The sequence below is a fragment of the Andrena cerasifolii genome, unplaced genomic scaffold, assembly GCF_050908995.1.
Source record: "Andrena cerasifolii isolate SP2316 unplaced genomic scaffold, iyAndCera1_principal scaffold0830, whole genome shotgun sequence".
NCBI classification, from domain to species: domain Eukaryota; kingdom Metazoa; phylum Arthropoda; class Insecta; order Hymenoptera; family Andrenidae; genus Andrena; species Andrena cerasifolii.
Genome location: NW_027485722.1, coordinates 17975 through 31901, shown reverse-complemented (window position 1 = coordinate 31901; position 13927 = coordinate 17975). Strand labels below are relative to the sequence as shown.

Genomic DNA, 13927 nt, shown 5'->3' with positions numbered 1-13927 from the left:
CTATTTTTTCTCTATTTTATTTACCTATTTTTTATCTATTTATTTACTTATTTTTCTCTATTTATTTACCTCTTTTGTTTTCTCTGTTTATATACCTATTTTTTCTCTATTTATTTACCTATTTTTTTCTCTAAATTATTTACATATTTTTTCTCTAATTTATTTACCTATTTTTTCTCTGTTTATTTACCTATTTTTCTCTATTTTATTTACCTACTTTTTCTCTATTTATTTACCTATTTTTTCTCTAGTTATTTACCAATTTCTTTCTCTCATTTATTTACCTATTTTTCTCTGTTTATTTACCTATTTTTTCCTTTAATTTATTTACCAATTTTTTACTTACCTTTTTTTCTTTGATTTATTTAGCTATTTATCTATATTTATACACCTATTTTTTCTCTATTTATTTTCCTATTTTTTCTCTATTATTTACCTCTTTTGTCTTCTCTATTTATTTACCTATTTTTTCTCTAGTTATTTACCTCCTTTTTCTGTATTTATTTACCTACTTTGTTTTCTCTACTTCATTACCTATTTTTCTCTATTTATTTGCCTATTTTATTCTCTAATTTATTTACCTATTTTTTCTCTGTTTAGTTACCTATTTTTTCCTCTAATTTATTTACCAATTTTTTATTTACCTTTTTTTCCTTGATTTATTTAGCTATTTTTCTCTATTTATTTAGCTATTTTTCTCTATTTATTTAGCTATTTTTCTCTATTTATACACCTATTTTTCTCTAATTTCTTTACCAATTTTTTCTCTGTTTATTTACCTATTTTTTCCTGTAATTTATTTATCTATTTTTTTCTCTAATTTATTTACCTATTTTTCTCTATTTATTCACCTATTTTCTCTCTATTTATTTATCTATTTTTTTCTCTAATTTATTTACCTATTTTTTCTCTAGTTTATTTACCTATTTTTGTGTATTTATTTGCCTATTTTTTTCTTTATTTTATTTACCTATTTTTTTATTTACCTTTTTTTGTTTGGTTTATTTACCTATTTTTCTCTATTTATTTACCTATTTTTTCTCTAGATAATTTACCTATTTTTCTCTATTTATTTGCCTATATTTTTCTCTATTTTATTTACCTATTTTTTATCTATTTATTTACCTATTTTTCTCTATTTATTTACCTCTTTTTTCTCTATTTACTTACCTATTCTTTCTCTATATATTTCCCTATTTTTCTCTATTTATTTACCTTATTTGTTTTGTCTATTTATTTACCTATTTTTTCTCTAGATAATTTACCTATTTTTTCTCTAGATAATTTACCTATTTTTTCTCTAGATAATTTACCTATTTTTTCTCTCTTTATTTACCTATTTTTTCTCTATTTTATTTACCTACTTTTTCTCTATTTATTTACCTACTTTTTCTCTATTTATTTCCCTATTTTTCTCTATTTAATTTACCTATTTTTTATCTATTTATTTACCTATTTTTTTGTATTTATTTACCTCTTTTTTCTCTATTTATTTACCTATTTTTCTCTATTTATTTACCTATTTTTTTCTCTCATTTATTTACCTAGTTTTTCTCTGTTTATTTACCTATTTTTTCCATTAATTTATTTACCTATTTTTTATTTACCTCTTTTTCTTTGATTTATTTAGCTATTTATCTATATTTATACACCTATTTTTCTCTAGATAATTTAACTATTTTTTCTCTATTTATTTACCTATTTTTTCTCTATTTATTTACCTCTTTTGTCTTCTCTATTTATTTACCTATTTTTTCTCTAGTTATTTACCTCCTTTTTCTGTATTTATTAACCTACTTTGTTTTCTCTACTTCACTACCTATTTTTCTCGATTTATTTTCGTATTTTTTCTCTAATTATTTACCTCTTCTGTTTTCTCTACTTCATTACCTATTTTTCTCTATTTATTTACCTATATTTCCCTATTTTATTTACCTCTTTTTTCTCTATTTATTTACCTATTTTTTCTCTGTTTATTTACCTATTTTTTCCTTTAATTTATATACCTATTTTTTATTTACCTTTTTTTCTTTGATTTATTTAGCTATTTATCTATATTTATACACCTATTTTTTCTCTAGATAATTTAACTATATTTTCTCTATTTATTACCTATTTTTTCTCTATTTATTTACCTCTTTTGTCTTCTCTATTTATTTACCAATTTTTTCTCTAGTTATTTACCTCCTTTTTCTGTATTTATTTACCTACTTTGTTTTCTCTACTTCATTACCTATTTTTCTCTATTTATTTGCCTATTTTTTTCTCTAATTTATTTACCTATTTTTTCTCTGTTTAGTTACCTATTTTTTCCTCTAATTTATTTACCAATTTTTTTATTTACCTTTTTTTCCTTGATTTATTTAGCTATTTTTCTCTATTTATTTAGCTATTTTTCTCTATTTATACACCGATTTTTCTCTAATTTCTTTACCAATTTTTTCTCTGTTTATTTACCTATTTTTTCCTGTAATTTATTTATCTATTTTTTTCACTAATTTATTTACCTATTTTTTCTCTATTTTATTTACCTACTTTTTCTCTATTTATTTACCTATTTTTTCTCTATTTATTTACCTCTTTTGTCTTCTCTATTTATTTACCTATTTTTTCTCTAGTTATTTACCTCCTTTTTCTGTATTTATTTACCTACTTTGTTTTCTCTACTTCATTACCTATTTTTCTCTATTTATTTACCTTATTTGTTTTGTCTATTTATTTACCTATTTTTTCTCTAGATAATTTACCTATTTTTCTCTCTTTATTTACCTATTTTTTCTCTATTTTATTTACCTACTTTTTCTCTATTTATTTACCTACTTTTTCTCTATTTATTTCCCTATTTTTCTCTAGTTATTTACCTCTTTTTTCTCTATATATTTCCCTATTTTTCTCTATTTATTTACCTCTTTTTTGTCTATTTATTTACCTATTTTTTCTCTATATATTTCCCTATTTTTTCTCTATTTATTTACCTCTTTTGTTTTCTCTATTTATTTACCTACTTTTCTCTAGTTATTTACCTCTTTTTCAGTATTTATTTACCTACTTTGTATTCTCTACTTCATTACCTATTTTTCACTATTTCTTTATCTATTTTTTCTCTAATTTATTTACCTATTTTTTTCTCTGTTTATTTACCTATTTTTCTCTATTTATTTACCTACATTTTCTCTATTTATTTACCTATATTTTCTCTAGTTATTTACCAATTTCTTTCTCTCATTTATTTACCTATTTTTTCTCTGTTTATTTACCTATTTTTTCCTTTAATTTATTTACCCATTTTTATTTACCTTTTTTTTTTTATTTATTCAGCTATTTATCTCTATTTATACACCTATTTTTTCTCTAGATATTTTACCTCTTTTGTCTTCTCTATTAATTTACCTATTTTTTCTCTAGTTATTTACCTCCTTTTTCTGTATTTATTTACCTACTTTGTTTTCTCTACTTCATTACCCATTTTCTCGATTTATTTTCCTATTTTTTCTCTAATTTATTTACCTCTTTTGTTTTCTCTACTTATTTACATATTTTTCTCTGTTTATTTACCTATTTTTCCCTATTTTATTTACCTCTTCTTTCTCTATTTATTTACCTATTTTTCTCTATTTATTTACCTATTTTTTTCTCTCATTTATTTACCTATTTTTTCTCTGTTTATTTACCTATTTTTTCCTTTAATTTATTTACCTATTTTTTATTTACCTTTTTTCTTTGATTTATTTAGCTATTTATCTATATTTATACACCTATTTTTCTCTAGATAATTTAACTATATTTTCTCCATTTATTTACCTATTTTTTCTCTATTTATTTACCTCTTTTGTCTTCTCTATTTATTTACCTATTTTTTCTCTAGTTATTTACCTCCTTTTTCTGTATTTATTTACCTACTTTGTTTTCTCTACTTCATTACCTATTTTTCTCTATTTATTTGCCTATTTATTCTTTAATTTATTTACCTATTTTTTCTCTGTTTAGTTACCTATCTTTTCCTCTAATTTATTTACCAATTTTTTATTTACCTTTTTTTCCTTGATTTATTTAGCTATTTTTCTCTATTTATTTAGCTATTTTTCTCTATTGATACACCTATTTTTCTCTAATTTCTTTACCAATTTTTTCTCTGTTTATTTACCTATTTTTTCCTGTAATTTATTTATCTATTTTTTTCTCTAATTTATTTACATTTTTCTCTATTTATTCACCTATTTTCTCTCTATTTATTTATCTATTTTTTTCTCTAATTTATTTACCTATTTTTTCACTAGTTTATTTACCTATTTTTGTGTATTGATTTGCCTATTTTTTTCTTTATTTTATTTACCTATTTTTTTATTTACCTTTTTTTGTTTGGTTTATTTACCTATTTTTCTCTATTTATTTACCTATTTTTTCTCTAGATAATTTACCTATTTTTTCTCTAGATAATTTACCTTTTTTTCTCTCTTTATTTACCTATTTTTCTCTATTTTATTTACCTACTTTTTCTCTATTTATTTACCTACTTTTCTCTATTTATTTCCCTATTTTTCTCTATTTTATTTACCTATTTTTTATCTATTTATTTACCTATTTTTCTGTATTTATTTACCTCTTTTTTCTCTATTTATTTACCTATTTTTCTCTATTTATTTACCTATTTTTTTCTCTCATTTATTTACCTAGTTTTTCTCTGTTTATTTACCTATTTTTTCCATTAATTTATTTACCTATTTTTTATTTACCTCTTTTTCTTTGATTTATTTAGCTATTTATCTATATTTATACACCTATTTTTCTCTAGATAATTTAACTATTTTTTCTCTATTTATTTACCTATTTTTTCTCTATTTATTTACCTCTTTTGTCTTCTCTATTTATTTACCTATTTTTTTCTCTAGTTATTTACCGCCTTTTTCTGTATTTATTAACCTACTTTGTTTTCTCTACTTCATTACCTATTTTTCTCGATTTATTTTCGTATTTTTTCTCTAATTATTTACCTCTTCTGTTTTCTCTACTTATTTACATATTTTTCTCTGTTTATTTACCTATTTTTCCTATTTTATTTACCTCTTTTTTCTCTATTTATTTACCTATTTTTCTCTATTTATTTACCTATTTTTTCTCTCATTTATTTACCTATTTTTTCTCTGTTTATTTACCTATTTTTTCCTTTAATTTATTTACCTATTTTTTATTTACCTCTTTTTCTTTGATTTATTTAGCTATTTATCTATATTTATACACCTATTTTTCTCTAGATAATTTAACTATTTTTTCTCTATTTATTTACCTATTTTTTCTCTATTTATTTACCTCTTTTGTCTTCTCTATTTATTTACCTATTTTTTTCTCTAGTTATTTACCTCCTTTTTCTGTATTTATTAACCTACTTTGTTTTCTCTACTTCACTACCTATTTTTCTCGATTTATTTTCGTATTTTTTCTCTAATATTTACCTCTTCTGTTTTCTCTACTTATTTACATATTTTTCTCTGTTTATTTACCTATTTTTCCCTATTTTATTTACCTCTTTTTTCTCTATTTATTTACCTATTTTTTCTCTGTTTATTTACCTATTTTTTCCTTTAATTTATATACCTATTTTTTATTTACCTTTTTTCTTTGATTTATTTAGCTATTTATCTATATTTATACACCTATTTTTTCTCTAGATAATTTAACTATATTTTCTCTATTTATTACCTATTTTTTCTCTATTTATTTACCTCTTTTGTCTTCTCTATTTATTTACCAATTTTTTCTCTAGTTATTTACCTCCTTTTTCTGTATTTATTTACCTACTTTGTTTTCTCTACTTCATTACCTATTTTTCTCTATTTATTTGCCTATTTTTTTCTCTAATTTATTTACCTATTTTTTCTCTGTTTAGTTACCTATTTTTTCCTCTAATTTATTTACCAATTTTTTTATTTACCTTTTTTTCCTTTATTTATTTAGCTATTTTTCTCTATTTATTTAGCTATTTTTCTCTATTTATACACCGATTTTTCTCTAATTTCTTTACCAATTTTTTCTCTGTTTATTTACCTATTTTTTCCTGTAATTTATTTATCTATTTTTTTCACTAATTTATTTACCTATTTTTTCTCTATTTTATTTACCTACTTTTTCTCTATTTATTTACCTATTTTTTCTCTATTTATTTACCTCTTTTGTCTTCTCTATTTATTTACCTATTTTTTCTCTATTTATTTACCTCTTTTGTTTTCTCTATTTATTTACCTACTTTTCTCTAGTTATTTACCTCTTTTTCAGTATTTATTTACCTACTTTGTATTCTCTACTTCATTACCTATTTTTCACTATTTCTTTATCTATTTTTTCTCTAATTTATTTACCTATTTTTTCTGTGTTTATTTACCTATTTTTCTCTATTTTATTTACCTACATTTTCTCTATTTATTTACCTATATTTTCTCTAGTTATTTACCAATTTCTTTCTCTCATTTATTTACCTATTTTTTCTCTGTTTATTTACCTATTTTTTCCTTTAATTTATTTACCCATTTTTATTTACCTTTTTTTTTTATTTATTCAGCTATTTATCTCTATTTATACACCTATTTTTTCTCTAGATATTTTACCTCTTTTGTCTTCTCTATTTATTTACCTATTTTTCTCTAGTTATTTACCTCCTTTTTCTGTATTTATTTACCTACTTTGTTTTCTCTACTTCATTACCCATTTTTCTCGATTTATTTTCCTATTTTTTCTCTAATTATTTACCTCTTTTGTTTTCTCTACTTATTTACATATTTTTCTCTGTTTATTTACTTATTTTTCCCTATTTTATTTACCTCTTCTTTCTCTATTTATTTACCTATTTTTCTCTATTTATTTACCTATTTTTTTCTCTCATTTATTTACCTATTTTTTCTCTGTTTATTTACCTATTTTTTCCTTTAATTTATTTACCTATTTTTTATTTACCTTTTTTTCTTTGATTTATTTAGCTATTTATCTATATTTATACACCTATTTTTTCTCTAGATAATTTAACTATATTTTCTCCATTTATTTACCTATTTTTTCTCTATTTATTTACCTCTTTTGTCTTCTCTATTTATTTACCTATTTTTTCTCTAGTTATTTACCTCCTTTTTCTGTATTTATTTACCTACTTTGTTTTCTCTACTTCATTACCTATTTTTCTCTATTTATTTGCCTATTTTATTCTTTAATTTATTTACCTATTTTTTCTCTGTTTAGTTACCTATCTTTTCCTCTAATTTATTTACCAATTTTTTTATTTACCTTTTTTTCCTTGATTTATTTAGCTATTTTTCTCTATTTATTTAGCTATTTTTCTCTATTGATACACCTATTTTTCTCTAATTTCTTTACCAATTTTTTCTCTGTTTATTTACCTATTTTTTCCTGTAATTTATTTATCTATTTTTTTCTCTAATTTATTTACATTTTTCTCTATTTATTCACCTATTTTCTCTCTATTTATTTATCTATTTTTTTCTCTAATTTATTTACCTATTTTTTCACTAGTTTATTTACCTATTTTTGTGTATTTATTTGCCTATTTTTTTCTTTATTTTATTTACCTATTTTTTTATTTACCTTTTTTTGTTTGGTTTATTTACCTATTTTTCTCTATTTATTTACCTATTTTTTCTCTAGATAATTTACCTATTTTTCTCTATTTATTTGCCTATATTTTTCTCTATTTTATTTACCTATTTTTTATCTATTTATTTACCTATTTTTCTCTATTTATTTACCTCCTTTTTCTCTATTTACTTACCTATTTTTTCTCTATATATTTCCCTATTTTCTCTATTTATTTACCTTATTTGTTTTGTCTATTTACTTACCTATTTTTTCTCTAGATAATTTACCTATTTTTTCTCTAGATAATTTACCTTTTTTTTCTCTCTTTATTTACCTATTTTTTCTCTATTTTATTTACCTACTTTTTCTCTATTTATTTACCTACTTTTTCTCTATTTATTTCCCTATTTTTCTCTATTTTATTTACCTATTTTTTATCTATTTATTTACCTATTTTTCTGTATTTATTTACCTCTTTTTTCTCTATTTATTTACCTATTTTTCTCTATTTATTTACCTATTTTTTTCTCTCATTTATTTACCTAGTTTTTCTCTGTTTATTTACCTATTTTTTCCATTAATTTATTTACCTATTTTTTATTTACCTCTTTTTCTTTGATTTATTTAGCTATTTATCTATATTTATACACCTATTTTTCTCTAGATAATTTAACTATTTTTTCTCTATTTATTTACCTATTTTTTCTCTATTTATTTACCTCTTTTGTCTTCTCTATTTATTTACCTATTTTTTTCTCTAGTTATTTACCGCCTTTTTCTGTATTTATTAACCTACTTTGTTTTCTCTACTTCATTACCTATTTTTCTCGATTTATTTTCGTATTTTTTCTCTAATTATTTACCTCTTCTGTTTTCTCTACTTATTTACATATTTTTCTCTGTTTATTTACCTATTTTTCCCTATTTTATTTACCTCTTTTTTCTCTATTTATTTACCTATTTTTCTCTATTTATTTACCTATTTTTTTCTCTCATTTATTTACCTATTTTTTCTCTGTTTATTTACCTATTTTTTCCTTTAATTTATTTACCTATTTTTTATTTACCTCTTTTTCTTTGATTTATTTAGCTATTTATCTATATTTATACACCTATTTTTCTCTAGATAATTTAACTATTTTTTCTCTATTTATTTACCTATTTTTTCTCTATTTATTTACCTCTTTTGTCTTCTCTATTTATTTACCTATTTTTTTCTCTAGTTATTTACCTCCTTTTTCTGTATTTATTAACCTACTTTGTTTTCTCTACTTCACTACCTATTTTTCTCGATTTATTTTCGTATTTTTTCTCTAATTATTTACCTCTTCTGTTTTCTCTACTTATTTACATATTTTTCTCTGTTTATTTACCTATTTTTCCCTATTTTATTTACCTCTTTTTTCTCTATTTATTTACCTATTTTTTCTCTGTTTATTTACCTATTTTTTCCTTTAATTTATATACCTATTTTTTATTTACCTTTTTTTCTTTGATTTATTTAGCTATTTATCTATATTTATACACCTATTTTTTCTCTAGATAATTTAACTATATTTTCTCTATTTATTACCTATTTTTTCTCTATTTATTTACCTCTTTTGTCTTCTCTATTTATTTACCAATTTTTTCTCTAGTTATTTACCTCCTTTTTCTGTATTTATTTACCTACTTTGTTTTCTCTACTTCATTACCTATTTTTCTCTATTTATTTGCCTATTTTTTTCTCTAATTTATTTACCTATTTTTTCTCTGTTTAGTTACCTATTTTTTCCTCTAATTTATTTACCAATTTTTTTATTTACCTTTTTTTCCTTGATTTATTTAGCTATTTTTCTCTATTTATTTAGCTATTTTTCTCTATTTATACACCGATTTTTCTCTAATTTCTTTACCAATTTTTTCTCTGTTTATTTACCTATTTTTTCCTGTAATTTATTTATCTATTTTTTTCACTAATTTATTTACCTATTTTTTCTCTATTTTATTTACCTACTTTTTCTCTATTTATTTACCTATTTTTTCTCTATTTATTTACCTCTTTTGTCTTCTCTATTTATTTACCTATTTTTTCTCTAGTTATTTACCTCCTTTTTCTGTATTTATTTACCTACTTTGTTTTCTCTACTTCATTACCTATTTTTCTCTATTTATTTACCTTATTTGTTTTGTCTATTTATTTACCTATTTTTTCTCTAGATAATTTACCTATTTTTCTCTCTTTATTTACCTATTTTTTCTCTATTTTATTTACCTACTTTTTCTCTATTTATTTACCTACTTTTTCTCTATTTATTTCCCTATTTTTCTCTAGTTATTTACCTCTTTTTTCTCTATATATTTCCCTATTTTTCTCTATTTATTTACCTCTTTTTTGTCTATTTATTTACCTATTTTTTCTCTATATATTTCCCTATTTTTTCTCTATTTATTTACCTCTTTTGTTTTCTCTATTTATTTACCTACTTTTCTCTAGTTATTTACCTCTTTTTCAGTATTTATTTACCTACTTTGTATTCTCTACTTCATTACCTATTTTTCACTATTTCTTTATCTATTTTTTCTCTAATTTATTTACCTATTTTTTCTCTGTTTATTTACCTATTTTTCTCTATTTTATTTACCTACATTTTCTCTATTTATTTACCTATTTTTTCTCTAGTTATTTACCAATTTCTTTCTCTCATTTATTTACCTATTTTTTCTCTGTTTATTTACCTATTTTTTCCTTTAATTTATTTACCCATTTTTATTTACCTTTTTTTTTTTATTTATTCAGCTATTTATCTCTATTTATACACCTATTTTTTCTCTAGATATTTTACCTCTTTTGTCTTCTCTATTTATTTACCTATTTTTTCTCTAGTTATTTACCTCCTTTTTCTGTATTTATTTACCTACTTTGTTTTCTCTACTTCATTACCCATTTTTCTCGATTTATTTTCCTATTTTTTCTCTAATTATTTACCTCTTTTGTTTTCTCTACTTATTTACATATTTTTCTCTGTTTATTTACCTATTTTTCCCTATTTTATTTACCTCTTCTTTCTCTATTTATTTACCTATTTTTCTCTATTTATTTACCTATTTTTTTCTCTCATTTATTTACCTATTTTTTCTCTGTTTATTTACCTATTTTTTCCTTTAATTTATTTACCTATTTTTTATTTACCTTTTTTTCTTTGATTTATTTAGCTATTTATCTATATTTATACACCTATTTTTCTCTAGATAATTTAACTATATTTTCTCCATTTATTTACCTATTTTTTCTCTATTTATTTACCTCTTTTGTCTTCTCTATTTATTTACCTATTTTTTCTCTAGTTATTTACCTCCTTTTTCTGTATTTATTTACCTACTTTGTTTTCTCTACTTCATTACCTATTTTTCTCTATTTATTTGCCTATTTTATTCTCTAATTTATTTACCTATTTTTCTCTGTTTAGTTACCTATCTTTTCCTCTAATTTATTTACCAATTTTTTTATTTACCTTTTTTTCCTTGATTTATTTAGCTATTTTTCTCTATTTATTTAGCTATTTTTCTCTATTGATACACCTATTTTTCTCTAATTTCTTTACCAATTTTTTCTCTGTTTATTTACCTATTTTTTCCTGTAATTTATTTATCTATTTTTTTCTCTAATTTATTTACATTTTTCTCTATTTATTCACCTATTTTCTCTCTATTTATTTATCTATTTTTTTCTCTAATTTATTTACCTATTTTTTCACTAGTTTATTTACCTATTTTTGTGTATTTATTTGCCTATTTTTTTCTTTATTTTATTTACCTATTTTTTTATTTACCTTTTTTTGTTTGGTTTATTTACCTATTTTTCTCTATTTATTTACCTATTTTTTCTCTAGATAATTTACCTATTTTTCTCTATTTATTTGCCTATATTTTTCTCTATTTTATTTACCTATTTTTTATCTATTTATTTACCTATTTTTCTCTATTTATTTACCTCCTTTTTCTCTCTTTACTTACCTATTTTTTCTCTATATATTTCCCTATTTTCTCTATTTATTTACCTTATTTGTTTTGTCTATTTACTTACCTATTTTTTCTCTAGATAATTTACCTATTTTTTCTCTAGATAATTTACCTTTTTTTCTCTCTTTATTTACCTATTTTTTCTCTATTTTATTTACCTACTTTTTCTCTATTTATTTACCTACTTTTTCTCTATTTATTTCCCTATTTTTCTCTATTTTATTTACCTATTTTTTATCTATTTATTTACCTATTTTTCTGTATTTATTTACCTCTTTTTTCTCTATTTATTTACCTATTTTTCTCTATTTATTTACCTATTTTTTTCTCTCATTTATTTACCTATTTTTTCTCTGTTTATTTACCTATTTTTTCCTTTAATTTATATACCTATTTTTTATTTACCTTTTTTTCTTTGATTTATTTAGCTATTTATCTATATTTATACACCTATTTTTTCTCTAGATAATTTAACTATATTTTCTCTATTTATTACCTATTTTTTCTCTATTTATTTACCTCTTTTGTCTTCTCTATTTATTTACCAATTTTTTCTCTAGTTATTTACCTCCTTTTTCTGTATTTATTTACCTACTTTGTTTTCTCTACTTCATTACCTATTTTTCTCTATTTATTTGCCTATTTTTTTCTCTAATTTATTTACCTATTTTTTCTCTGTTTAGTTACCTATTTTTTCCTCTAATTTATTTACCAATTTTTTTATTTACCTTTTTTTCCTTGATTTATTTAGCTATTTTTCTCTATTTATTTAGCTATTTTTCTCTATTTATACACCGATTTTTCTCTAATTTCTTTACCAATTTTTTCTCTGTTTATTTACCTATTTTTTCCTGTAATTTATTTATCTATTTTTTTCACTAATTTATTTACCTATTTTTTCTCTATTTTATTTACCTACTTTTTCTCTATTTATTTACCTATTTTTTCTCTATTTATTTACCTCTTTTGTCTTCTCTATTTATTTACCTATTTTTTCTCTAGTTATTTACCTCCTTTTTCTGTATTTATTTACCTACTTTGTTTTCTCTACTTCATTACCTATTTTTCTCTATTTATTTACCTTATTTGTTTTGTCTATTTATTTACCTATTTTTTCTCTAGATAATTTACCTATTTTTCTCTCTTTATTTACCTATTTTTTCTCTATTTTATTTACCTACTTTTTCTCTATTTATTTACCTACTTTTTCTCTATTTATTTCCCTATTTTTCTCTAGTTATTTACCTCTTTTTTCTCTATATATTTCCCTATTTTTCTCTATTTATTTACCTCTTTTTTGTCTATTTATTTACCTATTTTTTCTCTATATATTTCCCTATTTTTTCTCTATTTATTTACCTCTTTTGTTTTCTCTATTTATTTACCTACTTTTCTCTAGTTATTTACCTCTTTTTCAGTATTTATTTACCTACTTTGTATTCTCTACTTCATTACCTATTTTTCACTATTTCTTTATCTATTTTTTCTCTAATTTATTTACCTATTTTTTCTCTGTTTATTTACCTATTTTTCTCTATTTTATTTACCTACATTTTCTCTATTTATTTACCTATTTTTTCTCTAGTTATTTACCAATTTCTTTCTCTCATTTATTTACCTATTTATTTTCTCTGTTTATTTACCTATTTTTTCCTTTAATTTATTTACCCATTTTTATTTACCTTTTTTTTTTTATTTATTCAGCTATTTATCTCTATTTATACACCTATTTTTTCTCTAGATATTTTACCTCTTTTGTCTTCTCTATTTATTTACCTATTTTTTCTCTAGTTATTTACCTCCTTTTTCTGTATTTATTTACCTACTTTGTTTTCTCTACTTCATTACCCATTTTTCTCGATTTATTTTCCTATTTTTTCTCTAATTATTTACCTCTTTTGTTTTCTCTACTTATTTACATATTTTTCTCTGTTTATTTACCTATTTTTCCCTATTTTATTTACCTCTTCTTTCTCTATTTATTTACCTATTTTTCTCTATTTATTTACCTATTTTTTTCTCTCATTTATTTACCTATTTTTTCTCTGTTTATTTACCTATTTTTTCCTTTAATTTATTTACCTATTTTTTATTTACCTTTTTTTCTTTGATTTATTTAGCTATTTATCTATATTTATACACCTATTTTTCTCTAGATAATTTAACTATATTTTCTCCATTTATTTACCTATTTTTTCTCTATTTATTTACCTCTTTTGTCTTCTCTATTTATTTACCTATTTTTTCTCTAGTTATTTACCTCCTTTTTCTGTATTTATTTACCTACTTTGTTTTCTCTACTTCATTACCTATTTTTCTCTATTTATTTGCCTATTTTATTCTCTAA

At 20.9% G+C, this 13927-nt stretch overlaps 1 long non-coding RNA gene across 1 annotated transcript; it reads right to left on the bottom strand.

The window, feature by feature from the left end:
- Positions 1-1057: 1057 nt before the first annotated feature.
- LOC143378176 (uncharacterized) lies at positions 1058-3140 on the bottom strand. The gene is made up of 2 exons (XR_013087745.1): positions 1314-3140; positions 1058-1265 (listed from the first exon to the last, which is right to left on the bottom strand). It is a non-coding gene; the product is annotated as an uncharacterized LOC143378176 (long non-coding RNA).
- Positions 3141-13927: the final 10787 nt, after the last annotated feature.